Source organism: Zosterops lateralis, assembly GCF_965231275.1.
Source record: "Zosterops lateralis genome assembly, chromosome: 3".
In the NCBI taxonomy this organism is placed as follows: domain Eukaryota; kingdom Metazoa; phylum Chordata; class Aves; order Passeriformes; family Zosteropidae; genus Zosterops; species Zosterops lateralis.
Genome location: NC_139764.1, coordinates 10164179 through 10191096, shown reverse-complemented (window position 1 = coordinate 10191096; position 26918 = coordinate 10164179). Strand labels below are relative to the sequence as shown.

The 26918-nt window shown below is 39.6% G+C and overlaps 1 protein-coding gene across 2 annotated transcripts in view; it reads right to left on the bottom strand.

Moving 5' to 3' along the window:
• WDPCP (WD repeat containing planar cell polarity effector) overlaps nucleotides 1–26605 on the bottom strand; it is a 148557-nt gene extending 121952 nt beyond the window's left edge. Inside the window, exons 1-2 of one of the 2 annotated variants that reach the window (XM_083857883.1) lie at nucleotides 26535–26605; nucleotides 24771–24851 (exon numbers count right to left, since the gene is read on the bottom strand). The gene's annotated coding sequence lies outside the window, so the exon portion shown is untranslated. Of the gene's footprint in view, nucleotides 1–24770; nucleotides 24852–26224; nucleotides 26353–26534 lie in introns of those variants that run through there. The other variant, XM_083857884.1, reaches the window with a different exon arrangement.
• Between the last annotated feature and the right edge of the window lie 313 nt (nucleotides 26606–26918).

Here is a 26918-nt window from a genome sequence, read left to right as displayed (position 1 = left end):
CACAACAGTCTCAACAGCTGTTTCCCAATATTCAACTGAGTTTGCAACTGAGGGAGCCTGCAGATGGGAATGGCAAAATGCCTGTTGGCACTGCCAGGAACTCCCCTGCCTACCCAACTCACTGCAGTGAGTTCAGAGATGGTCAGTGACCTATGTTACACTGAATTTTTTTCCACCAATGGTCATATCCCAGTTGTGCATCATTACACCGCTTCCTCGTGTACATCAGCAACCAGCTGATCTATCCCTAAAGCAGCGCTCCACCAAACAAAGCAGCTTCCAATAAATATCCTGGGGAAGGAGCTTCTCTCTTCATCTACCTGCTCCTCCTTCTTCAGTAGCTGTATGGTCATAACTTCAAACATTTTATGAAATCACAGGCCCAAAAGCATCTCCCTACAAGACTAAACATGTGCAATCTAATTTCCATTAATGATTATCATGATCCATGATATATGCTCTGTGCTGCCTTACAGCAGTTGAAAACGAAATGGCAAAATTAATGGACAGGAGGAGATGAACCATAAATTTTCCAGCTTCATTCCCAATACCAAAATTTCTGCAAGTATTACAGGCATTGACATATGAAGAATTGCACAAACAGGTTTTAAAAACCAAAACAAAAAAAGGCAACAGATCCACAGCATGGAACTGAATAACACAACATTGCATGATAGGCCCTACCTCCACGATACCCCATGGTTAAATTACAAAAGCAGGGAACACAAAAATACATCATCCAGAAGGCTGGAGTTATATAGAGAGGCATTTCACTTTGACAGAGTCAAGTTGCTCCACACAGAGTAAACAAACTATTCCGGTTCCCCCAAGTGCTCTTCATATCTGACAACACCTTTCTATAAAGATCCTTAAGGATCAGGAAGAGTCTGGGACACCGCGACTCCTGCAGCAACATAAGTTTGAGGACTTTTAAAGATAGTTCACTGCCAAGAAGTCTCACAGCTGTCCTGGCCTTTGTCCTTTCCAAGGATTCCTTCATGAGATGTGTGATATTCAGTGACTACATTCCACGTTTGTCAGCCTTCATTCAGCATTGCAAAACACACACCTAAAAAATCTCCCATTGCTCGATCACGCTAACACAAGTCATATTAATTAAGAATATGTTTGTGTAATTACATGGGAGAGGTGCTTTGCACAGCAGTTAAAGTGCATGCAACATCTATAATAAGCAACCCTGTGTGTAAGACATTATTACAGTACAGGATTCTTGGTCTGAAAGAAAGAAGTAATTTGAAAATTGATGCCAACTCTTTGGTGTTTTCTAGGTCACATAAATTGTTATTAGGACCTGATATATTTAAGTAACAAAGCATACTAAATAATATTTTATCTGACTCAATAGGAACAATCATTCTATAGCATTTGCTGAATAAAGTCAAACATTTCTTCCAACAAGTTAATTAAAAACCTATCATTTACATACAACAACCAGATCTGAATGGCTATTGCAAAACTTTGATTTTCTTTTGACAACTTTACCTAAAAGAATAAACATTGATGCAATCCAATTTTCACACCTTAAAGTTGTAATGATTACTTTGGTCAGAGCTAGATCTTGTCACAGATGCAATAAGCAGAGTTGTACACACTTTGTGATAAAGATTTGCAGGTTAAAAAAACTGTTAGTTGGACAGCCCAAATGTCCTTAGGCAAGCCAGCTCCCCAGTTACTGCCCAAACCAGGGAGCAATACATAGGAATAATGTGCACAAGCTCAGCAAATCCATTTTTATGTTTTCTTTTTAATTTTAATATCAAAGTATTCCAAAGCTCAATTATGCTTCATTAGTGAAAACTGTGACTATCCCACTTAATTATTTTAATATCTCAGGATTAGACGAGGAATGCAGAATTTTGGTAAAGCAGACAATGAAGGAAACACACTGACTGTTCCAAGAAAAAAAAGCTGTATTTCATGTTTTGAGCCAATCAACGATGAGCCACAGATATTGTATTACAGATGATTGCTTTAATCCTAAGGCATTTTAGGGTGTATTTGAAGTAACACAAGGGAAGCTTGTTTTGATATATTCACAATATAAAGCTGCTAGGAGATGGTTCCTAGATTCACACTGTGAGTTAAGTTCTCTCTTCCCCTTTGAAACCAAAAAAGGAAAATACTTGCAAGCCGACTTAAAGTCAAAATAAACCATCAATTTATCACACAGCTCTTCCCTGAGAGATCCCTTTTCCTTCTGCATATCACAAAAGCAGAACTCCAGGCACACTCCCCTCCATCCTGTGCTACAAATCTTTCATTTAAAACTGCTAACTTCTCTGCACACATTTCTCACAAGTTTTTAAACGTCATTTTCACCTTTAGTGCCTTCAGAAACTCCACAGAAGCACAACTTTACACAATGGCACCACCTTGTGTTCCAAATACCAACTTCCAATCCTCGTTGCTGATCTCAACTTCATGCCTTTCCCTCACAGTGGATGAAAAATAAACTTTTTTCAATACAAAGATATCAAATATTGTAATTGAAAATGTAATACATTGTGATATATATTTTATTTTGTGATATATAAATATATTGTACAATATAACCATTTTTTCAAACGAGACTCATTCCATTTTCTGCCAGCCTAAATTTGTGTCTTTCATACCCCAAATCACCTACAATAAAACCTCTGCCAGCATATTTTTAATTTAGTCTCTTCTTGTTTTTCATATGAAAGAAATGCTTAGATCCTGATGGATGACCTATTTTGGGGTCAAAATCAATTAAATTGTCTCTAAAGCAGGATTGACCGGCTTGGTTAAAGGGAAATCATGCTACACATGTATGTATCTTAAACCATTATCCAAGAAATGGATAATTCAAAAATATAAGTCTTGAAAAATGTTTACTTAAAAGATTAAAGACCGACATTATAGTATTAGTAAAACGTGTCATCCAGTGCCCAACTTTTTATTGTTACGGGCAGGGTGGCAGCCTTCATCATTACAAGTGGCAAACCACCTTACTAATCTTACAACTCTACCTAAAGTCATGAATAGCTTTGTAAATCTTCATCTACGCGAGCTGAAACACAAGTAAATCCTCACTAGGCTGACTGTTCTTTTTTGGAAGTGGAAAGTGAAATAATTTTGCATCAAAAAATGGTTCAGCTGCTTACATTTTACGGCATTAATCTTTGAAACTCACTCACTACTACACCTAGCCTGGACCTTAAAAAAAAACAACTGTGACCTTTTCTTGGAAAAAACAACCATGTTGTTCACAATTTCTCAGCAAAAGAAAACAGTTTCAGTAAATAACATCCACAAAAGTCCCATTTCTATTTAGGATGCTCCAGTGTCCCTGTTCTCAATGCTGATTTGGCAGTACCTCATCCTTTGACCCTCCTCTTAAAGGCATTCTGAGCCATGCTCTTCAGGCTCCTCATTTCCAATAAAGCCATTCTATTATTCCCAGACCTGGCCCAATATGTACACTGGATTCTGGGATTCAGAATAACCAAGTTTTCACAATCTAAACTGTTAATGGTGCCCCTGTGTCTCATATACTCCTCCTCAAAAAACCTGACCCTTACTTCAGGAGCAATCCTTCTCCTTATTCTGCTCTTCCACCAGCTATTTTCTTCCTCATCTTAATGTAATTCATTTTAAAAAACCAACCAACCACCACCACCATCACTGAAAAAAACCCAGCTGTATCTTTTACATTACTGGCTATACTCAAGTCACATTTGCTCAATATAAATAAAGGCAGAATTTATAAAGGTAAATTTTGTCAAAGAACACCTACATATTTCCTCAGATATCTACAAAGGATTCCACTGCACAGTATTTGAGGCTGCTGATATAATGGTCACACATTCCCCCTTGAGTCACCAGCATCATGGAAACACCACTTTTCTAGAACCTTCTTCCGCAGTCTTCTGCACACCTTTTGCCAAAATTTTTAGCATTATACCTTTAAAGGAGCTCTAGGAGTGTGAAGGTCGTGACAACAGACCTCTTAAAGCCAAAGCTGCTGATCTACCTTCAGCTATGCTGGTACAACTGCTTACAAGGCTCACAAAGGAAAATGCCCAGTTTAAAACCAGCTCAATTCCATGAACCAGCACCCTACAAACAGTTTGCCAGTGCAATTATGCTGGTGATGCAAAGATAGAACAAGAGCTGCGTCAGCTGGCAGGGCTGCCAAAGAGATGCCTCTTAAAACTGCATTCTCAGGAGAGAGAATGGGAACCTCTGATACGGGCAAGGCTTTTTCAGCTGGAGTCAGCTGGGCACAACAGCTCCACCAGGAGAAGATACCTCAGAATGTGCCGGGAACAGGCCTATTTCTCACCAGCACAGCAGCAGAAGTTGAGTGGGCAGTGTGATCTAGCAAGTCTATCTTCTACCAATTATTTATTTACCCTGAAACATTTGTAAAACCTTCCTTTTCCCCACTGCTCAGCCTCCTGCACTCCAACACCACAGATGTTGCACAAGAGTTGCTGAACAAACACATTGGGTATTAAAAGTAACCCAAATCAGTCACAGTTTACAGTAACATGCCAGACTATGATCTGGGATGATTCAACATGTTGAAGAGGCTGGAACAACCAGAGGCATCTCACAGTGACATGTTCCTCAGACACTGAGCCATGCTTGCAGGTTTTGCTCTTCTGTCCTCCATATGGTCAGGAGGGGAAACAACCTTCCCTCTGCCAACTCCTCTGGGAAGTCAAATCAGCAGCAGCACCTCGGCATGCCCCAAAACTGAGTCATAGGCAGGTAAACAGCAGGTTTTTCTAGGTTTTTTTTCTCTCTGAAGAAGAGGCTGGGGACAGAGTAATAGTTATCAGTGGTCGTGGTTATCAATGGTTATAGTTCTCCATTCAGCCGCTGAAGGCAGAGGAGTGAACAAACTGAAGACCCTGACAAACATCTTTGTCCTTCCTGAATAAAATGAGATTGTAGGGAATCTGAAAATTTAAACTCACTGCATTGCTTGGTCACAGCCTTGAAAAATGAGGCAATACTATGTCAGATGAAAATCAAAAGGCCAATTTAGGCACAAATGAACACAAGGCCTCTTGGTAACTCCATCTCTGTGGACTGAAAGGCAATAAGGGTGACAGATTCCTAACCAAGCTGATGATGATGACAAAGAAAATGATGAAGAAAAAGGAGAAGAATGGTATTTTGACAAGCAGATATACTAAAAGCTGTTAAAGACTGGGTTTCTACAATGAAACCCAGAAGCATGGCAGTGACTACACATCCCATCCCTGCCAGGATGAAGACCTTTCACATCAGACTACTATTACCCAATTCCTAAAGTAAATATGGAACAGCAGAAAAACTGAATACATACTCTTGATCAAACTATCATAATCAGAGAGAACTGCCATTGACTGCATGCAAAATGCAATTGCATTTGTGTGCACATCAGAGCCATGGCTCCTGTTCAACACAAACAAACTTATTAGGTCTGAACAAGTTTAAAAGTTTTTGATAACTCTTTGTTTGAGTCATTTATAAGCATAAAAATCCCAGCTGCAAAAACTCTGATTTCTGTGCAGGTAGAGAAATGCTGTACGTAAATTCCTTTAAAAATACCTTTGTTTCTGGAGGATATATCAAGAACATGAACCAGACTTCTCTGTACAGCCAAGCATTGCAGTACTTAAGGCCTTAAATTGGTTATTCCTCGCCTACACTGCTTTTGAGTGGGAATTCTGAGAGATTGAGGGAAAGGCTAAAGGATACAATTGCTCTAGCTCAGTGTGTGCCAGTTCTTGAGCAGGGCAGATTATCACCAGACAAATGCAATAGCTCATACCAGTTGTACCCCTAATTCTCTTTTCCTAGGCAATAAAGGGGTTCTCACCCTGTTGCAGAACGGCTAAGCTGCTTGTGAAATTGCGATTTCAGTCCTGCACTGATGCAAGGTACAGCTCAGTGCCAATGGTGCACTTGCACCAATTTCAGTTTTCCTTCATTTGCCAACTGCACCCTGTGGACCTGCTTCATAAGCAACTGAATTGTTCCCAAAGCAGAGGCAGTGCAAGAACCCCAATAACCATCCCAAGATAAATTGTCCCAGATTGTGCATCAGATCCATGGGGCACCTCATGCCCCTGTGAGCCCAGTTTAGAAGCAGCAGCATTTGGCACTCACGGGCTGATTAACACATACAATCCACCTTAAGGGGAGCCTGAAGATATTGCTGAGAGTCTGATGAACCCATCACCCTGATTTCTTAATGCAGCTGGTCACACAAGATCCTTCCTTTCCATGTAGACTTACATAGCAAACATGAAAGAAATAGTCAAAATTCCTTTGCATCCAGAAAGGGGATTTAAGAAAATTAGTTCCTTCTTCAAAAACAAAAAAAACGCCTGTTCAACTGTTGTGTTGCCTTGCAGTAACAGTTTGTACCCATGCCACTTGATATCCTATAAAAAGCAAACACTATTGCTGTGTTCAATACCCACTTCCACTCAGGATGAACTGAGATTTCTCTTTGCCAAGGCATGACATAGATGGGAGTCCCAAAAACATAAGGCCCTGTCTAATTTGAAGAATCCAAAACGATAAAAAAGTTTATGACAGGAGAAACAAACAGCAGCGCTGATATTATCTGCAAAAATCTTCCAGGTACTCACAAAAGGAAAGAATGATTGACTTTGTTTTCAGGCTTTATATATTGACCAGCCAATGCAGTATGATTCAATATAAGAAGAGGTTTTGCTGTTAGGCAGAAACAGAGCAAAAATTACGGGAAAGGGGACAGTTTTCTGTGTAAGCTGTGGTAAAGATGCCTTTTTTCATGCTGGGAAAAAGTCCAGAATCAGAGAGGCTCTTGCTGTGCACTGCAACAGCCCATCATGTTCTATTCAAGACATTTTTCTTTTCTTCATTTTCAGACTTCACTTTCTTCTCTTTGTCCCTCTCATCCCACCTGACAGGACAAGGCAGACTTCCTGCTCTCCCTTACAGCCTTCTGCCATTTCAGTGCAGCTTTTGATAGGATCAGTCAGGATCAGTCTTGGTGAAGAAAGTCCAGTTCTGTCTGTTGTGCCAGGAGTCAATTTCTGCTCATTCACTTGCAGGTGGGTCCAGTGGCCCAAAAGTGAGACAAGTGCATTCACTGAAGGTGCAAGCTTCAGAAAGCTAAATGATGAAAGTCTCACAAGCCATAGGCAAAGTCCAATTTTTCAAAACATATTTAAAATGTCTGCTCTAAGGAACAGAGATATCAGGGTCTTCAGGAAGGGGAATAATGTTTGAAAATCTTACAAGAAATAAAGTCCTCAGCAGTTTTTCCTAGCTTCATCCTTAAACAGGCTGGCAAAATCTTTTTACTTCTTCCCAAAAACCAAGAGCTGTAAACGTAATGACATTCTTCATTTATGGCAATTAAGGTCAGAAGCAACTGAAAATAAGTTCCTACAAGACAAATCAGGCAACCTTTCTGAGCTCACCTACAGCAAATCATTCAGCCTACTGAACAATTTCATTGTCAGTTATATATTTGGAAATGTCATTTGTTCTTTTTATGCCACTTTATCTGGGCTTGGATACAGATATTATGCTGTACACAGTGAATAAGCAAAGTATACAATTGGCAGCAGGTAAAATTCCTCCTAAAACAATATTTATATTGTAGGGACTACACCAGTCCTTATCAAAAGTGGAATTTTAGTACTCCATAAAATTGTGATCAGTCTCTATCTTTAAAAACTTTAAGTTTTGGTATGTTCCCATAAACAGAATACTAACAAAAATGTAAAAAAAATATGTTTAGGTTACCTCTCTTGAAACAAACCAGCAATTAATATTCCTTATTCAAACCTATTTTTTATATTTAATATTACTGATATTAATATCTAAATAATATTTAAATTAGTTACCTGAGCTAGAAGAGGATCTGAAATCTGATTTAACTTGGGATAAAGTTATTCTTTGCTCCACAGAGAGAAAACGCTCATAATAAAATTATTGCCTCAAATCTTCTTTCCCTCCCCTCCAAAAACAAACCTGATATTTACATTTCCTCCTTCTTCTGCAATTTGAGGAATGTTAACCGTGCTTGTGTTCCCAGGGACAAATAAAGATGACAACCAAGGAAGCAATTACAATAAACGTCTGATCTGCTTCCACTAAAACATATACTTCAGCTTCTAAACAATACACCACTCAAATGGAATAAACCCTATGTGACACTAAAATTGCCAATGTTTGTCGTGTCTGAGCATATTTTTGGACTAAATTAAACAAGCAAGTCTTGCCTTTATCAAGAAAAAGAACATATAGTGGCTTAAAAAGCAAGTACATGCTATGTGTTTCTGCCACTTCTTCTTAAAGAGAGAGTTCTGGGCACTTGTAAACTGTGAATTTTATATTTTTTATTTTAAATGGCATCTTGATTCTTGGTGGATTTCACTGGCAGTTGTGTTTGCAGCTTTGAAGTCTCCTCCAGGTCTGTCATTTGGTAAGGCTGTTGATGGGTGCCTGGGGTGCTTTGTCCTCCGGGAGGCTATTTTCCTTTAATTCATCTCTGATTAGAAGCAATTTATGCATTTTCATCTGTTTTATGTAAAGATCAAAGGGATCATGGTTCCCAATGTCGACCCTATTATAGACAAAAGGGGAAGGCTGCACATTTTTGCTTGGTTGCAGTTTAAGCCTCCAAGCACCATTCATACTATGCAGTTCTTGATATATCTCTCATAAACCAGTGTTTTATATGGAGACCCATTTGTTTGCCTGTCAACACCTGCATGCTTTTATATTTATATAAAACAAAATTGTGGGGTGAAATTCCCATTCTCAAATCTGCTACAATCATTTTTTGCCCAATGAGAACAAAGAGATAAAAGTTTAAATTCAATATTGTCATAACAATATTCCTCTTACCAGTCCCATTAATAAATCTATGGCACTTCATCTATTCACAAACTGACATAGCAGGCCCTGGATCAGGAATTCTGTTCAAAGCTTTCTCAATATATTTTTTCTGTCTCAATATACAGAATTTTTTTCTGTCTCAAGTTACAATAAAGACTGACTTCTATGCAATTTAAATAGAAATTATTCCCAACACAAAGATAACTTTAAAATTCATTCCAATATAATCAATATCCAGTAACCCTTGATACTAATGGCATTGATATTAACATTGTTGTTACCAAAACAAGAGCAAAAATACAGATGTCGCCAAAACTCACCTGAAGTGAAATGACCTGCACAAGAAGTTTTATTTTATATACTGTTTTTTTAAGCAAACTCAGTATATATGCCAACAAACATGCTGAGATGGGAAACTTCCAGGATGTTGTCATGAGCCACTAAACACACACTGTGAATGCAAATGCCACTTCTCACTTCCAGTCAACCTGACTCCCTCTTCATAAGGCTCAAATCTTCCTTTGTATCACTAATCATGCATAGAAAGAGGGAGAAAAATATTGTGAAGGTAGATAGAAAGTGGGGAAAGCCCTCCAAAATCCACTTTGTTGGAAGAGACATGTTTAGGAAGGCTCCTCATGCAGCAACACTGGTGGCTCATGATATTAAAGACAAAGAATTAGGATTGTACTTCATTGGTAATGTCCTGAAGAGGATATTCCAAATGAGAGACTTGAAATAAATAGTGGCTTTTACCTTGAGCAGAGTGGAGTCTACCCTTAGCAGGTTTGGAAACTTTGCTAAAACAATCATGGTCATTCTCTCACAGGAGTGACAGAAGGGCTGTATAAAACAAGTGAGGCACAAGAAAAGAACATTGAACAAAAGATGCCCAAGAACTGTACAGCTTATTTGTTATCAAGATAATCCCAAGCAGACAAGAGTATTTAGAATTTGTATGTTGAAAAATAGAAAGAAAAAGTCTATCACATTGTAAAGGACTTTGCAATTTTCTCCTCCAGGCCCAGGGTTTTGCTCAACCTGAGTTACCACATGCGACTTGAAAAAAGAAGAAAAGAAAAAACAACTCACTCACCATCACTTCAGGAAAGTGGTGAAACTTATGAAACTTGTGATGTTTGCTCTGGATTAAAAGGAAATAATTCTTAAATGCATTACAATGTTCCCATGTACTTGTGTTCTTCCATAGCAGCCACTGCTGGGATTCTGCTGGTAATTCCCAGTCTCCCAGAGCCATGCATGTGGTAACTCACGTTCAGTGCAAACAGGGAGGAGAGATCCCGGTGTTCATTACAAGGTAATTACTATTTTTTCTTCTTTGCAACACAGAATTATCCTTAAAAACACTTAAAAGCCTTGAAAGCCACAGTGGCAAAACAAGACAGGCTGAATTCTCAGCTTGCATCATTAACACCACCACAATAAAGTCTGATCTTTGATAGTTTCTAACACATCAAACCCAAAGAACAGGTAGAAGAGGTATTAACACACATCCCTGCCCTGCCAAAACACAGAAAACTCCAACTTATCAGACAATTCAAGAAATAATTATGGTGAAGAACCTCAGGCTGTCAATCTTACCAACAGTAAAAAAAAAACAATAACTGAGCTCTTGGAAAATGTGTCTGAATTCAAGACAAATTCTAAGCAAAAATAGCTATAGTGAAAGGAACAGCACTGACAAACACAGTGAGCAGAGTTGTTGAAATTTCAACAGACAAGGAAACTTATGAGGTATTTAGGAATGAACATGCCAGAAGAAATGGAAAGAGCACAAAAAGAAAAAGTTAGGTGCTGCTTTGAAAAGACAAAAATTACCTGAAGAAAACAGGTAAACGTCCAAATTAATTTCTAGGCAGCAAGAAGGCTTTTCATTTTTCAGGTCTGACTTGCCCTTTGCCCAGGGAGCCCTTAAACTGCATTCAGAGACGTGTAATTGGGTTTATGTGGTAAAGGGATGTGAAAAAAATGCCCAAGGGCAAAAGGAAGGTCCTGTTTGGGGGAAGGCAGAGGGGCAGGAGGAGACCAGAACCCGCACCTTTCCACTCAAAAAGTTTCTATTAAAAGGCCTCGTTTGATTTTTGGTAGAATTCAGGGTATCCTACTGCTTAACAAAATTGAAGAAGAAAAATTACTCGGGGATCTATTCAAATCTGAAAGGATAAAACTGAAATTCTACACGTAACAAACTGACACAGGAAAAAAAAAAGGAATTAAGAATTAAATGCCTGTTGCTTGTTTGTTTGTTTTTTTTTTTTCTTAAAGCAATTTATGATCCCTTGAAATCACTAAAGAAATTTCCATGGATTTTCCTTGGAGACCTCAGACATTTGAAAAAAAGAAGAAGCAGGTGACTTGACTGGAAATGGTTCATTCTTTATGAGAAACAAAAATTTGTCTGCTGAAAGTAGTCAACCTAGTTCTCTTCTTGGGGGATTCAAGAATTCACTCCAAAAAACTCATGAAAAAAAGGCTTAGTTTGGGTAATATTTCCAGCTCAAAACACTGATGTGTTCCAAGTGTTAGTTCTGATTAGAAGGCCAAAATGGAATAGAGAGGCGAGAACTAAACTGTTTCTATATATTGCAACTGGAAAACAAAATATGCTGCCCACAAGTGGATAAGCCATTCATCAGACTCCACCAAAAAACAAAATTTATAAATTTCTCCCACCCATTCAGAATTTCAAATTTGAAAATAATGAAGAATTACATTGTGACTACAGTGAAGTTTTTCAAGTCTATTTTAAAATATAGTAAGAAACCAAAATCCTTTAAAAGCAAACTGAAGAACACAACATGATAAAAAACTGTAGTTTTTACTCTAATGAACACTGTATTTTCTAATTCCCTGTTTCTCTGGTTTAGGCAAATAAGGACAACAATAGGATTACAATGATATACTTTCAGTTTTGCAGTCAGCTGTCTAATAAATCATTTGAAAACCCCTTTAGCAATTAAAATTTAAAAGCTTGTTCTAGATAGAGACATGCAATTTTATGTAGCAGGCTTTTGGAAATAAAATCCAGTTTTTTAAAAAATCCATTTTGTTCTCAAGCGTTTACATCTCGGATTAATTTTTTAAGTTTTCTATAAATCTTCAACATTGTTCAGATATATAACATAAACATGAAATGTAGCAAAAGTCGACAAGTTAATTTATTGCACCCTGTAATCAACAATCTGCGCTGATCTTCAAGACAGATAAATTAGAAAAGAGTTGCTCATTCTGTAAAGGAGATAAAAGCAAATAGGGAACTCTGAAAGTGCTCCAGAAATGCAAATTCACACATCATTTCTGCTAAAGGCAACACCAACATTTTCCCTCCAACGGAGTCATAGATCAACATGTAAGAACAAGGAGGCATTCTTCTGTCAGCAGAAAACAAAGGGAACATTGCCCATGATGAATAAGCCATCAAACTGAAAACAAAACGGCAACAAGAGTTACCCACTGCTTAAAGATTGATTTTCAGTGTTCTTGTATGGCACAACGCGTGCAGGTTGTAATCCAAAGAACAGATAAAACAGTGAAGGGCACAGCAACTTGTCTGATTTTCCGGGCACTGGTGATGTGCAAGCCCAACCTCAGATTCCCACACGTCCATGTCAGGTTCCTCTGTTTTCCCTCGAGTTTCCCAAATTCCTTCTACATTACATTCAGCCGGTTCACTTCTTTGTAGCCATGTCCTTCAGTTCCCTTTTCCTTCCTCTCCTCTGTCACTGCAACTCTGGTGCCAGCCAAGCACAAAGCAGCACACCCTGGCTGCTCTGGAGCCATCTCAGCCATCAGGACTTGCAGAGTTAATGACTGATATCAAAGGCCAGATCGAAAAAAATCCTTGAGTTCAGGTCTTTTCTTGAGCAGTCTGGGGAAGGGAACACCAATTTTAAATTCCCTGAATTAAAAAGAAACCCAACCACATTCACATTTGAAGCTTTTACGATCTCTACCTTACCCACCAAATCCATCAAGTCAGTCGACAAGCTCTAAAAATGAATGTGGGAACTGGAAGGTAGACTGTGTGAACTTGTCCCTTCAGGTAATTAAAAAAAAAAAAAAAAAAAAAAGCCACACAACAACAACAACAACAAAAAAAACCAAGAAGGGAAATAACAGTGTTCTGAATATAGATGCATCTGTTGTCTATCTCCAAATCAGGGCTGCTACTTTGAGCTGAGTGTTTCGTTCATCATTTGAAGACAGGAAAAATGGCAGGTGCACTCCTTATTAAATACCTAAGGTTGCAAAGCCAAATTATTTCTAGTATATATCTATATGTATGTCTGTATATATATAATATTTTAGCATTTTATATTTACTGTTTTAAACCATAATCTCAATAGAGACAAAGACATAGTTTTCATGACCAACAGAATTAGTATTTGCTCCCTCCAGAAGAGTCAACTTTTACAAACCCCATCCTGAAATCTATTTTTGGCACAGTCCAAGTCTGTTTAGCTTTAACACTGACTAGCAAAAGTGTGTCACTTTTTAAAATTATCCATTCAGTGATACAACACAGTCATTAAAAACACCCACTTTGAAAGATCTATTACTGGGTAGTCGTGTAGGGTGAGCAGCATACTGCTTGCTCCCTGCTCCTTCCAAAGCATGTTATCCCATTTCAGCTGCCACTACTGAAATAAGGACATAAATCCATAGTCACATTTCACTTTGGAAAACAGGAGCACTTATAAATTGGCATCAGAACCCTGAATTTAGACACTTGGTGATTATGACAAGACCCCACTGTACACAAGGCATGCTACTGGGCAATAAATGCCATTCCTTGATTCATTTTCCAACAATGCAACATCTTAATCAGCAAAGGGAATGTTATCCAAGCTCTGAGGAAAGATGCATGGATGAGTGATAAGATAAAGCATCTTCAGATAAAAAGAATGAAGGGTAACTCATTGCTCCCAGAAAGAAAAGGTGCAAATAGCAATGCACCTCTACCTGCTGGAAGGCATATATATGCATTTCAGGGGTTTTTTTTCTGCACCTTTTCTAAAACACAGGCAAAAATGAGAACAAAATTTGATTCTTAATACAAAGCAGCTGTAATAAGTGTCACAAAACCGACTTTTTGGTGTGCATGGATATGCCTTTCCCCAGAGAGATAGAGCTCCTTATACCCCATTTCTGCCATTATCCAACCACAAACTTGGGCAGATCCATTTTTTCATCACTTACACTTCACAGCAAAAGTGTGCCCTGGAGCAACAATCCTAAAAGGCAAACAATAACTCACTTCATAGCTCTTGCTTAAGTGCAGAAAGTGAATTCTTGTGCATTTCTCAGAATCAGAAAGAAGCACACACGAAAATGTTTGTCAAGTAAAACCTGGGAGTGGCCCAAGAACACTTGAAGGTGTCAACAGGACTTTGAGAGGCAAAAACCACTCCACTTTTTCTGCACAGAGAACAGGACAAGAGTTGTCATGCTGAGGAAACTGCCTCACTTCTTGCTGAGCTCATTCCTGCTCTCACATTCCCAGGCACCAACTGCAGTTAAAGGCAAAAAAAAAAAGAAAACAAAAAACCCACAGCTTTTTTTTAAAAATACTGATTCATCAAGATAGTTGTATCTTTTTGCAGCATGATGAGTGCCTAATTACAATGATTCAAATCTCTTGTCACCTTCAGGCTAGACTACAGATAGCAATGGGTTTTAGCCAGAGCAGATAGAGAAAATGAACTTGACACAGCATGCAGTGGTTTGTTAAGCACCACATAATATTAAAAACATCACTTCCCTTTTCAATCTAGCCAGGAGCAGGAAGAAAAATCACATGATTTTGAGTTCAAAGTTGCTAAATCCCTTCTTCAGCAAGGGAACATGCTTGTCTGATTACATTTTCAGCTTGAATGCATTTGTCACTCTATCACCTTCCTCCACATCCAGTCCTGTTCGGAGCCCTGTTGGCTTCAGACAGCTCTTGCTCCTCCTAATATCACTGTCATTTCTCAGAAGTTCCTGCAGCCTACTCCCATTTTCCTTCCTGGGAAATGGCTCTGGGCCCTCCAGTGCAGGGTGATGTTGGCTTTGCTCTCCTCTACCAAGCAACTCCTGTCACAGCATCTACTCTCTTCAGGTGCCTTTTTCAAGAGGACCCTATTTATGCTTTCATAATTCAAAAAAAGGAGGAGTTGTGTGAGTGACACCCACTCTGCTTGTCCTGGGGCTTATTGCCAAGGCTTGAACTCAAACACTTGGCCCCATGAATGGCAACTTCTGATAAACTCCTGCAAAAAGAGCATCAAAAGCCCAGCAGGAAACGTGGGAGATGACGACAGAGAAGCAGCTTCCTCACCAGGGACAGAAGTTTGGGAACTGAATCTGCTCAATACTTCCAATATAGGTCCTTTCTGAGGCCAAGGACCTGCACTGCCTTGGAGATCAGAGGGCTTTCCTTGCTATACTTTCAGCTTTGGCTTAAGACAGAGAGCAAAGCCCTGAGGCTGTGATTCCCTCAGTCACTCTGCTGCATGTCCTATCCAAACCCTTCAGCATTCACAAAACCATCTTGGTGCTCCTCTGCCACATTTCTTGATTCCTCAGATTCAATTTCACCACCATTAACTTAATTATCCATATAATCTCAAACCATTTGCTTGTCTTTCACTTTTAGTTTCTTAGGATAAAAAGGACCTTGCTAACAGGCAAAACTGGAGATAATTAAAATGCTTTAAATAAAACCTCTGCAATTATACTTAGAAAACCCAGGTATTTTTACATCACTTCAAAATGTTAGGCTTTTAAAGTAATGAGTGAAATGTCTTTAAAACAGGCAGTATTATGTACGTAACCAAAATTTACACTGACAAAGCCTGCAATAGTCTAAGGGGAAAACCTAAAAAAAATATAACATAATAAAGAACTGGCAATGGCACAATTACTGTGAATGGCATCAGAATAATCTGCATTAATTCTCAACACAGCACATAACTTCACTGTGTCTGTGTCTTCACTCTCTTTGGTGATTAACACAGCTGCAATATATCAGGGCAAGATTGCCTTCAGTACTATCTCTATCTGTCCTTCCACACTTTTTAAAACAGCTTCTGCCAGCAAATGCCATTTTTGGAGGAGAAAATGTCATTAGAGGAATCTTGTAAATGTTGCAGAACATGAGGGAATAGCATACAAGTAACCAAATTTGCTAATGTGCTTGGAGTTACCTGATGAAATTGTTGCAAAGTAGAAGCATTTTGAAACTTGCTTTTCTTTCACCTCAACATTAAAGTCTTCTTTTAAAACCTTAAAAAAGTGTTCATTCTCATTCAAGCTGTGTGTATGATTTGTGTCCAAGAGGTGTGATAAAACAGTTTTTGAAAACCAAGAATGGGCTTAGGTTTAACTGCTGTGGATCCATTTAACGTAAAGATTATAACCTGTTCTCATAGATTTTTAAATAAAACAGAGTGAAATTTATACCCCTGACATTTAGCATAATGGAATAACAACTATTTATGGTTTCCCTGTCAATTCTGGTAGTAAAACTCTGGAGGTGGTCACAGAAATTATAAATCTGCATTGTTCTCTGGAAAACAAAACGATCATAATAATTTTCTGCTATTACAAGCAATTGTCTTTAATTACCTCAATATATATTACTTAATTGTCTGAAAAGACAGGATGACAGCATGAATAGCATTGGTTTGGCAGCCCCAAATTATGAACAGCCATTGAGATGGGGTATGTTCTCTCTATTCCTTTCCTTGAAAATAAGAGAGCTCACAGAAGCTTGACTATCTTGTTATGCAATAAAATAAAAAAAACTGAAATAACAAGGAATCAGACAATGCCAAAAATTTTCAAGTGGTGTGCTCAGATCTTTTAATTATTAATCAGTTCACAGTTTGATCCCCTCTTTCTACCAACCCATTTCTCATGTGGCTCCAATTTACACCACGAGTAAATGGCAATGTAATGGAAACAGTGGTACTGAGCACACAACCCAGTGTGACAATTATTCTGGACATGGATGTACAAGAATGCCTTTACAGCATCAGTCAATCACTGGTAAATAACCTGCTTTCATGAGGTTTCAAAAAAACCCCAAAAAGTTAGAAGAATGAGATTAAAAAAAAAAAAAAATCATAGCAGTTGCCCAGTACTTCTGTGACTATATTATAGATCAGATTTTGCTATCCTATAATCCCACGTATTCCAAAGAAACTTATTAATTTAAAAAATTTGGACTACAATTTCCAGCACAAAGATCATATTCTGCCTCCCTCCTCCCTTTTTTTTTTTTTTTTTTTTTTTTTTTTTTTTTTTTTTTTAACTGTTCTGTTCTGAGTTTGCATGGCAAGGTTTTGGTAGCAGGGCCTTTCAGGGAAGGAAGCTTTTCCTATATCCAGCAGAGCCAATGCCAGATGGGTCCAGGAGAGACCCCCTGATGGACAAGGCTGAGCCCATCAGTGATGATGGTATTGCCTCAGGAATAACAGTTATTTCCTCATTATCCTGCTCTGAATTGATTGATAATAAATTAAACTGATTTCCCTGAGTTCAGGCTATTTTGCCCTTGACAGGAACTGATCTCTTCCTGTCCCTACCTTGACCCACAAGGTTTTTGTTGTATTTTCTCTCCCTTGTCCCACTGAGCAGGCGAATGAGATGGGCTTTGCTGAGTACCTGGTGTCCAGCCAGGGTCACCCCATCACAGCTTCATCCAGGATCTCTCACTTACAAGAAACATTGTTTAAAAATGCATTAATTCTGGGCAGCGTGGAGATATCTTCTCTCCAAGGAGAGCTGTGGCTGACCATTCCAGCTAGGTGCAGCATTTGGCTCTTTCCATTTTCACAGATGTAAAAGATAGGATTAAATTAATTTACCCACACAAGTGGCAGACCAAAACAAAACCACTAAATGGCAGCTGAGGAAGCAGAGTTATTTCTGTATTTTGCACAAGCCTTTATTTCTCCTAAGTCTTTTCAGGACTGATACAGTATTAGGGTCTGTCTCATTTTTATCTCTGGGTTTCTTTTCCCAAAATCTTTGTCTGAGTTGGGTTTGTTCAAATTAAAGTCGCTGCTGCTACAATTCTGTGTGATGCTTCCTTTTCATCTGTGTTCATCTTAAGGGAAGGAGCAATATTTTCACCATTACTGTTATTCCTCTACTTTTAAACAGAAGACCAACATTAATCTTCACACTAATCCATTCACCAGATGACAATTATATAAATATATATATGTATATGTTATAGAAGATGCAGAAATTTAATTCTTCCATGTCTTTTCCCTATTCAGCAAATACTGCAGTGTTTCCTTTCATGATGATAACAATTCTTTGATCCCAGCTAAGAGATTTTTGAAACTTCATTGTTAAAGACACATGTAAAATAACTAATTTACATGGCCTCAATTACGAAATGACATTTGCTGCACTACTACACATTTGTTAATCTATGATGAGTTTTAAAATTCACAGCATGCCATCTTCTGAAAATCAAGCAGCAGCACTTCCCAGGTAAGGCACTCCTGGAGTTTTATGCAAAGTCTGCACTCACATGTCCTTGAATTCAGAGTGACTAATAACCTCAGCAAGGGGCACATTTCAAAAGAACATTCATGCTGAAGTTGGCATTTATTCCCTGGCATGATGGGTGGCATATTTTACAGGCTGCATCTTGAGGAATATTCAACCACCTGCACATTGTGTGTCACTGCAGTGGAGTTCAGCCAGCACTGAAGCTGAATGTATTGCATTTTGGTAATCACACTCAGAAAACAAGGATGAGAGAGTGAAAATAATTTATTCAGTCATTTACTAAATAGGGATGCAACTTGATCTATTGCAAAGGAGACAGACAGAAAAGGACACTTCGGGGGTTTCCCGGTATCAAATCCAAACCTGAATCTCAGCCTGCACACACAAACCACCTTCCGACCAAAAAATGAAGTAGGAAGAAACCCCCAGCAAACAGGTGCTGCACACGAGGTGTGTGAAAACTGTATCACAGGAGTGAGGAGAATAAAGAACTGGCTTTTCCCGCATGGAGATAAAGGAGTCTCGGCTGATTTTTCACAGCACCTGACGAGCCGAGGGGACCGCGGGAGGCGCCGGCCGAGCCCGCCGGGGAAAGGAGGCTGAACTCCAGAGACGGAATCCACAAAGTGCCGGGGAAAAGGAGGCGGGTCCGGCCGAACCGGGACCCACAAAGCCGCGAAGGACCAGCCCGCAGCGAAAGGAAATCAAAGCGGCGAATCCACAAAGCAGCGAAAAGCTCCGGCTGCAGCTCCGGCCGGCCCCGGGACGGCACAAAACACACAGAGACAAGAACCGGGCGGGGAGCGGGACCCCAGCGGGGACACAAACAAGCAGAGAAACAAACACACAAACGCGCAGAGACACAAACGCGTCCCCCGGAAGGCGCCGCCGGAGGGGAGGGAGCACGGACCGGAACACGGATCGCGGCCACTGAGCCGGGGGGGACAGCGGAAGTGCCGCGCCGGATACGCGCCGGGTGATTCCAGCGCCGATCCCTCCCGGAGCTGACAGTTCCCATCCCGTTCCCTCCCGGAGCTGAGAATTCCGATCCCGTTCCCTCCCCGCCTCGCTTTCCAAGAGCCGGGCCGTTCCCTCCATCGGCGGCTCCTCTCCGAGGAGCTCCGGCGGGGAGGTGGGTGCCACAAGCGCTTTGTGCCTTTTTTAACCTTTTCTGTGTTCGTTTTCCGTGTTTTCTCCCCCTTTTGCTACGTGCGGCCCTTAGAGGTTTATTTGTGTCGCTTTTCCCCTCCGCGTTTCCCCCGCTCGGCTCCCGCCGCCCCCTCTGCCCGGAATTCCCGAGTTCGGGATCCCCTCCCTGCCGCTGTCAGCACAGCCCGGCGGGTTGTTTTCCCTTTTCCCGCAGCAGCGCCCGGAGTTTTCCTTCCCTTTCCCTCCCTCTCCTTTTCCCCGCGGGCAGCGCCGCCCGCCCCGCTCCAGCCTCTGGGTAATAAAGATTTACGGGTTGTGTTCGGATGCCTTGGAAACGTGTTGATAGAGGGTTTTTTAAAGTTAATTTTGTTTTCTGGCTGAATTCTAATATGTTACAGTGTTACGGTTGCTGGAGAGATAGCCAGCAGTAAATGCAGTGCCTCGTTACCTGTCCAAGATTTCAACAGTCTGATTTCTTTAACAAGAATGTTAACAAATTTGCCAGATGAAATTACACAAAAGACAATCGGGAGAGGCTCCTCAGCTGTTCAGCAGTCTGCCAAATTACACATTAATATATTTTTTTCAGTAATCCTGCACTCTAAAAGGCCCTAGTAAATTTCTGTTTAAAAGCTACATCTTGTTGTATCTATAACTTTTCAAGGTAGTATTTTGCAGTTATGTGTAGTTAAGGTCTGAAAAGAGAATCAAAAGAAGTGTTTGCAGGTAAAGACAGTAGGTAGAAGGCTACCAGAGGATTTATGTTCCTCACAAAAATGGATAGGGTGAGTTTTCAGGAATTTAGAGGAATTTGCCAGAGTCATTAAAAATCCAAAATCTGTCTCCCAAACCCACGACTGTTGGAGAAGAGCCATATTCTATTTCTCTAAAGACCACAGATCTTATTTTTCCAACAGAAACAAGGCACTTTTCCTGCTCTGGCAACACTGAAATACTTAGATGGTAAGAAAGATGGTCAAGCTAGTGATTTTATAAACCTTTTAAATACATTTTTATTCTTTCCCCCAAATCTTGTAGCTGAGGATTCACTTCCAAAATAGCTTTCCTATCAAATACAGCATATATAGGCTATAAACCCCCAAATCTTTATATCGCATAGGTTTCAGCATTTTTTGACATGAATTCACTAATGTCTTTGCCAAATTACCCAGCCCAGAATCGTGTGCATATATTATTAAACCTCATTTTCAGTTTGCATATTACCTGTTCCTTAAGAATGTTTTAGTTCTCCTATTTGGTGATTTATATATTTACAAAGAGACTCAAAAGTTTTGTCTTATTAGGAGAAAAATTGCATAGAATGAGAAAAACTTCTTAGGTCACTTTGGAATCTTTTAACTTGCAAATTAGCAAAGAAAGCACTGAGATAAGTCTTTGGGAATATATTTGAAGTCTTAATGAAAGGATCAGATTACAAAAAGCCATAGTGGGAGCATTATATGAGGAAGTTAGTTGCAGTGTATTAAAAAAACAACACTCCAATAAATTATTTTTCACTGCAGTATGCCAAGCTTTTTGAGATAGAATTAAAATTGGCCTTTCGTTTTAGACTGAGTAAAGCATAATACCAGACTAAAATACTGCAGATACTACTGAGATCCAAATGCCCACAGTGCTGCAAGAGAACATTTTCCCTCAGGCATTTGAAATTTAATGCTTCTTTAATATTCTCTGTTGGATATTGTTAGAATGGAATTTCAAATATTTCCTGCAATTTGAGTTAAAGATTACTGAATAATGCTGAGCAGCAAAAAATTTCTGAAGCACACATCTAAAGCTGGTGTAGCAGCTTAATGTCCTGTTGTTTCTTGCTTTAGCAAAATTAATTTCTTCAGTCTTCAACCACGAATTCATGCACCACCTGGAGATACAAACCCATCATTTAACTGGGGTTTATTTTGAGCTCCCTTGCCTAATACATGCTGAGGCCAGACCCTGGATGTCAGGCAGCTAGAAAAGGAAAAGGCCATTTTAGACTTTATATTCTCCAATACTTTATATTCTCCCGAATCAGACAGCAAGCAACTTGAAAAACAGTATCTGGCCCATTATTGTAAATAAACGGGATTGCAGGCCATGAAAAAAATGTACATGATCTATCAAAAGTATGTATTCTGTTATATAGACAGGAGTAACACCTTTCCAATAGGACTCAAAACTTTCAAGAGGCTTTTGTCCAATTAAGGTCCCATTGTTTCACCACACCAGTGTTAGTGCTTTACTATGGCTACTCTTTACAGATAAGGGTAATATGAGCAAAAAGGCAGAGCTGTATCATTCTAAAAGGAAACTAGAAAAACACAAACTGTAATCATGATTCCTGTTGCTTGATTACTTTGTGGAGAAACCTCCTTCATCCAAAGATGCAGCACCTTTCCATCAGTTGTGTCATGATACAAGGGTCAAATATCCCAATTTTTTTCTGTGGCCGTTTTTCCCTTCTCATTCATACTGGGCACATGACTACCCTGAGTCCAAATTAACTAATTCCTCAACACCATCCCAGCCTGACAGGACAACTCTAAATGACTTCATGACACGCCCAAAATTTCTCAGGCACGAGCCTGAGGACCTTTCTCATGGGTCCCAACACAACCCTCACCAACACTGAACTAAAAAAAAACACAAAAAAAACCCCCATGCCTGTTTTTGAGCAACAGGAAAGTTCAAATTATGCAGCACTGGTATGGACAATAGTGTCCACAGAAGTGGAATAAGGGGCCTCCAATTTTTCTCAGAGATGGGGTAGTTTAGCCCTACATTGTGCAACTGAATGAATACAGGCATGTGCAGAGGGTACTTGTGTTTATGTGAGCAGAATGAATAAAGACAATTCCTTCTTTCTTTACTCAAGTATCAGTAGACACTGAATGTGGTCAGTATTAGCTATTAAAGCCACCCATAGACTCTGCTGCTGCCTAAAAATCAGTTTGGATAAGGTTTCCAAAAGCAGGCCAGATACCAAAATGAATCTGTTAAACTGCAGAAAAACCTCCATACAGGAAACAAAGGGTTTAGTTGTCTCTTACTACTGATAAATTCATGTTTGAAAGTTACATTTCATATATGAATAATGCCATTAAGATTAAAAAATTATCAGTATTTTCCTTCCATAAAGAATTACATTTTATACAATCAACTTCAAAAAATCAACACTGTAAGACATCATTCTCCTTCCACTGGTATTTCTAGGGATATTTTCTTTGAAACACTATTCAATTCTTGGGGGGAAAAATGGAGAAAAATTTAGTCTGCATAGAGGCAGCTATAAGAATTTAGTTCCACAAAAAGACAGAAATAAACTCACACAGATGTTGTAAAACAAGCCGAAATATTTTAAGCAAACTATGTGACCACAATTCATAGAAATAATCCTAATGAGAAAAACTCTTGGAATTATGCAAGAGATTTGGCATGGAAGAGCATTCATCAATCATTCTGACATGGAAAGGATGGATAAAGGAAGCCTAGAAAGTGGAAAATCTTCATTATGGTTGCTAACTTCTTGTTCAAAATGTATTACTTGGTTATCAGGTCGTAACGAACAAATGCAAAAGAAAGTCATAGGAGAGAAAAAGCAACCATTTATTTTCAGTAGGACCCGTTTCACTTGACTAAATTGTTTCACTTGACTAAATGCTTACCTCATTTCAAAAACTGACCAAGGAGATCAGCTTAATGTTTACATCTAATGAGGGGAAGGGGTGCTGGTGTTCAGGCTGGGGCTTTTTAATGTTGCACTGAATTAACTTTAAGAGTACAAGGTTTGCTTTGCTGTAACTTGAATTGTTACACAGGTCATCTCCCTTTTAGAACACCAACCTGCCTCTTCTCCCCCACACAGTGACACCAGTGAATAGAAAACTCACACATTGCTGCCACAAACTCTCTGTTCAACCAAGAGAAAGGCAGGTGTGTGTTAAGGCAGAAGAATCTGGTAATGCTACTTCTCCTGCACCAGGAACGCAACTCCTCTGTTCACTTTTTAATAATTCAGAGATCAACTCTGCTGAATTTACAGCCGATGTGCCAAAGTCTTTGTGCCCTGTGTGTGTGCCCATGGTGGGTATTTGGCTTGTGGGTTGCTTTTGTTTTTAAATAGGGATTCTCTGTAACAACTGCGAGAAGAAAACCCTCCAAAAGTGGTGCTCAGGTGGTGGCTGAGGACAGATCCTCCAGGGTCCCTCAGCTCTGGGGGTGCCACCACCCCCTTGGGTCAGGGATGGAGCCCTGAACTCCTCTGGGCACCAGAGCACCCACCTCACATCTTCCCGACTTAAGAAAAACAAAAAAAGAACTCTGTTCACAATTTTCACTAATATTTGACTCGTTAATAGTTTATAAAGTTTCCTAATACATGTTACATGCAAGCTATAAATCATTTGTGTCTCTTCATAGGCAGGATGTGTTATTGCATCCTAACTACCTATTAAAAACATCCTGAAGGTTGTAGAAATCAATTCATGATTATTGCCCAACTTTAATTCAAAAAACCAACTAATCTGTTAAGAAATTAAAAATGAGCAATAAACAATTAAACTACTTCCATAGAAGGTAAAATTTCTTTTTTAGAAAGTTTTTGCCACAGCAAAAAGAAAATTTGGATTATAAGTGGAATTTATAGATTAGTGTTTTCATGGCATTTAATGTCCATGCAGTATTACAGGACTGAAATTTAGAAATAAACAGTTAAAAATTATGTTTGGGACATTAGCAGTAGTAATAAAAAAACCTGAACCCTGTATTAATTTTTTAAATTACAATTTTAATAGTTCTTGCTCATATCTATATCTTTATCTTTAAAAAAAATCTATTCTAGATTTCTCACATACTTTACAAAATAACTTTTGACCCTCTTAATCCTATTTCAGTATTTTTTTGTAATGTTTTACCTTATTTCTGAAAAATCTCTTACTATTATTCCCTTAGCCCAGAATGCAGAAGAGAATTACAAATCATTTCTATTCCAGCATTTTTAGGTTTGAACCTGGCCATTGCATAGTTAATTTTTCTTACATAGCCTTGTGCATTTTAAATGTTAATTATATCACACAGACCTAGCTACAAGAGACATGAGTTCGTAACAACAATAGTAAGTAAATGCATAAGATTTAAAAAAGTGTTTTAGACAGAGAGGATGCTAAAAACAAAACTTCACAAATTATTAAAAATTAAGTGTAAAAACTTACCTGAAAATATTCATCAGCTTCTATAGATGGCAATGAGTAAAAGAAAATCCAATCCAACATACAGTTAAAGAACACAGCCAGCTGTTAACAGAGAATAATCAATTTTAAAATAAAAAAAAAAAAAAGAGAGAATTCTGGCAGACTATTCTTCCAAACTACTAGTTTCCTTGAAAAATAATATTTAATCCTTAGGAATTGGATATTAAAACATCTTAAATACTTCAGTAAGTTGTTTAATTACTGATTTCCATGTGATTCAGTATCTTTTCAGTGCAAAAACTTGTAAAGTGTATTTGAAGAGTTACCCAAGAGCCCAATTCACATGCACACTAAATTTCCATTTCTTCATTTACACATAATGTTTCCATTTATGCAGCTTTTTGGCTTGCAGTGCAATGCAAAAGACTCATAATAATGAAACATTGGGGAGCATTAAAGAATATTTTTTAAAATTACATTTAAATGTTGCTTGGAAACCATTAAAGCTTAATAAGTAGAAACAAACTTTAAGAAGGAAATACTAGAACAGTTAAGTTTTGCTGACTTTAAAAATTACACCACATTCATAAAACGCAACATTTTACAGCATCTTTAGTTAAATCAGCACAGATGACAACTGAGTTCATCTTGGACTAATAATACTGGGATTGAAAATAAACTGATAAACATACTTCTGCCAAACAAAAGCATTTACACATGACTTTGCATTAAAAACAAATCACTTTCAACACAGAGCAACAAGATTTGTTGTTATCTCCAACAGCAAATAATTCCAGGAGCTTGGGCAAAAAGGGACCGAGAATAAGAAGAGTCTTAACCTACAGAAAAAAGTTTGAGAGTTTCAAGTTAAGCTCTTAACTGAAATACATTAAATCAATACAATCTATGCTGACACAGACAAATCAGTTTACAGCCTGCTAACATTGATTTAGCTGGAAATTGACAAGGAGTCAATTTACACTGAACCAATTACAGCCAGTGGAAATTACCTTATGTGGGTCCCCATCAGGTTTTGTGGATATTTAAATCTTAAACAATCTTAATTAGTGTTAATTAAGTCTGTACAACGTCCGGGTGCAGAAAAGGTGAAGAGTCACCAGGTTAAGCATCTTAGGACACCCTGGAAAACTCTGACTGTGTTATTATCCATTATAAGGATTAGAGTAAGATTTAAAGATAATCCTGCAGCAAAAATAGCGGGACAAGTGAGACTTTCACTAAACACTTAACTAACAGGGAATCCTGTCAGGATCTGAGGGAAAAGAAAAATCTAATGTGCTATCCAAGACCTTCTTTCACACCCTAAAAACACAGCTTATGAAGCTCTATTCTGCTGATGTCTTTATGCCAGTACTAGCCTCCCTTACAGCCACGCCAAAAGGAATTTACTTCACTCAACAATTCGAAACGCAAGTAAACACAAACAGCTTTATTACTGTACAAGCGATCTCTACTTTAACCACGCGGTTCCACCAGCGGAACAGCACAGGCAGGCTCTCAGCTTTCCCTGAAGATAAAAAGGAAAGGACCAAGCAGGATTTCGTGGTGTGGAGCAGCCCAGGGCAAGGCGCCGGGGACGCGCCGGCAGCTCCTCAGGGGAGGCCGGGCAGGAGGGACACGCGAGGGGAGCGCTCTGCCCGGCCCGGGGGCGGGGCTCCGGGATGCCCCGGGGGCTGTCCCGCCGGGCGGGGCAGGGCAGGATAAGGCAGGGCAGGGCAGGATAAGGCAAGATAAGGCGGGGCAGGGCAGGGCACTCGCACCCACCGAGCGCTCCGGGATCACCGGGCTCTGTCCCGCGCGTCACCGCAGCAACCGCGTGCGCCGCCCCCTGCGCGTGCGCCGCCACCGCCGCCCCCTCCCGCCCTCCGCAGCCTCATCGCCGAGCGCGCATGCGCTATAAGGGGAGCCCGCGCTTGCCGCAGCCCCCCCGCCCCTCCCAACCACGCGTCGCCCCATAATGGCCCAGTCCCTGAGGCACCGCGCTGCTCTTCAGCGAATGGGGCGAGGGGGGGAGCAGCAACAGCCAATGGCGAGCGGGGGTGTGGCGCGCCGCCCCCGAGGCACGCTGGGAGTTGTAGTTCTCTCTTGCAGCGGAGCAGCGTGGGCCGGCGGCGACCACGACTACAGCCCCCAGGCGGCCGCGCGCGG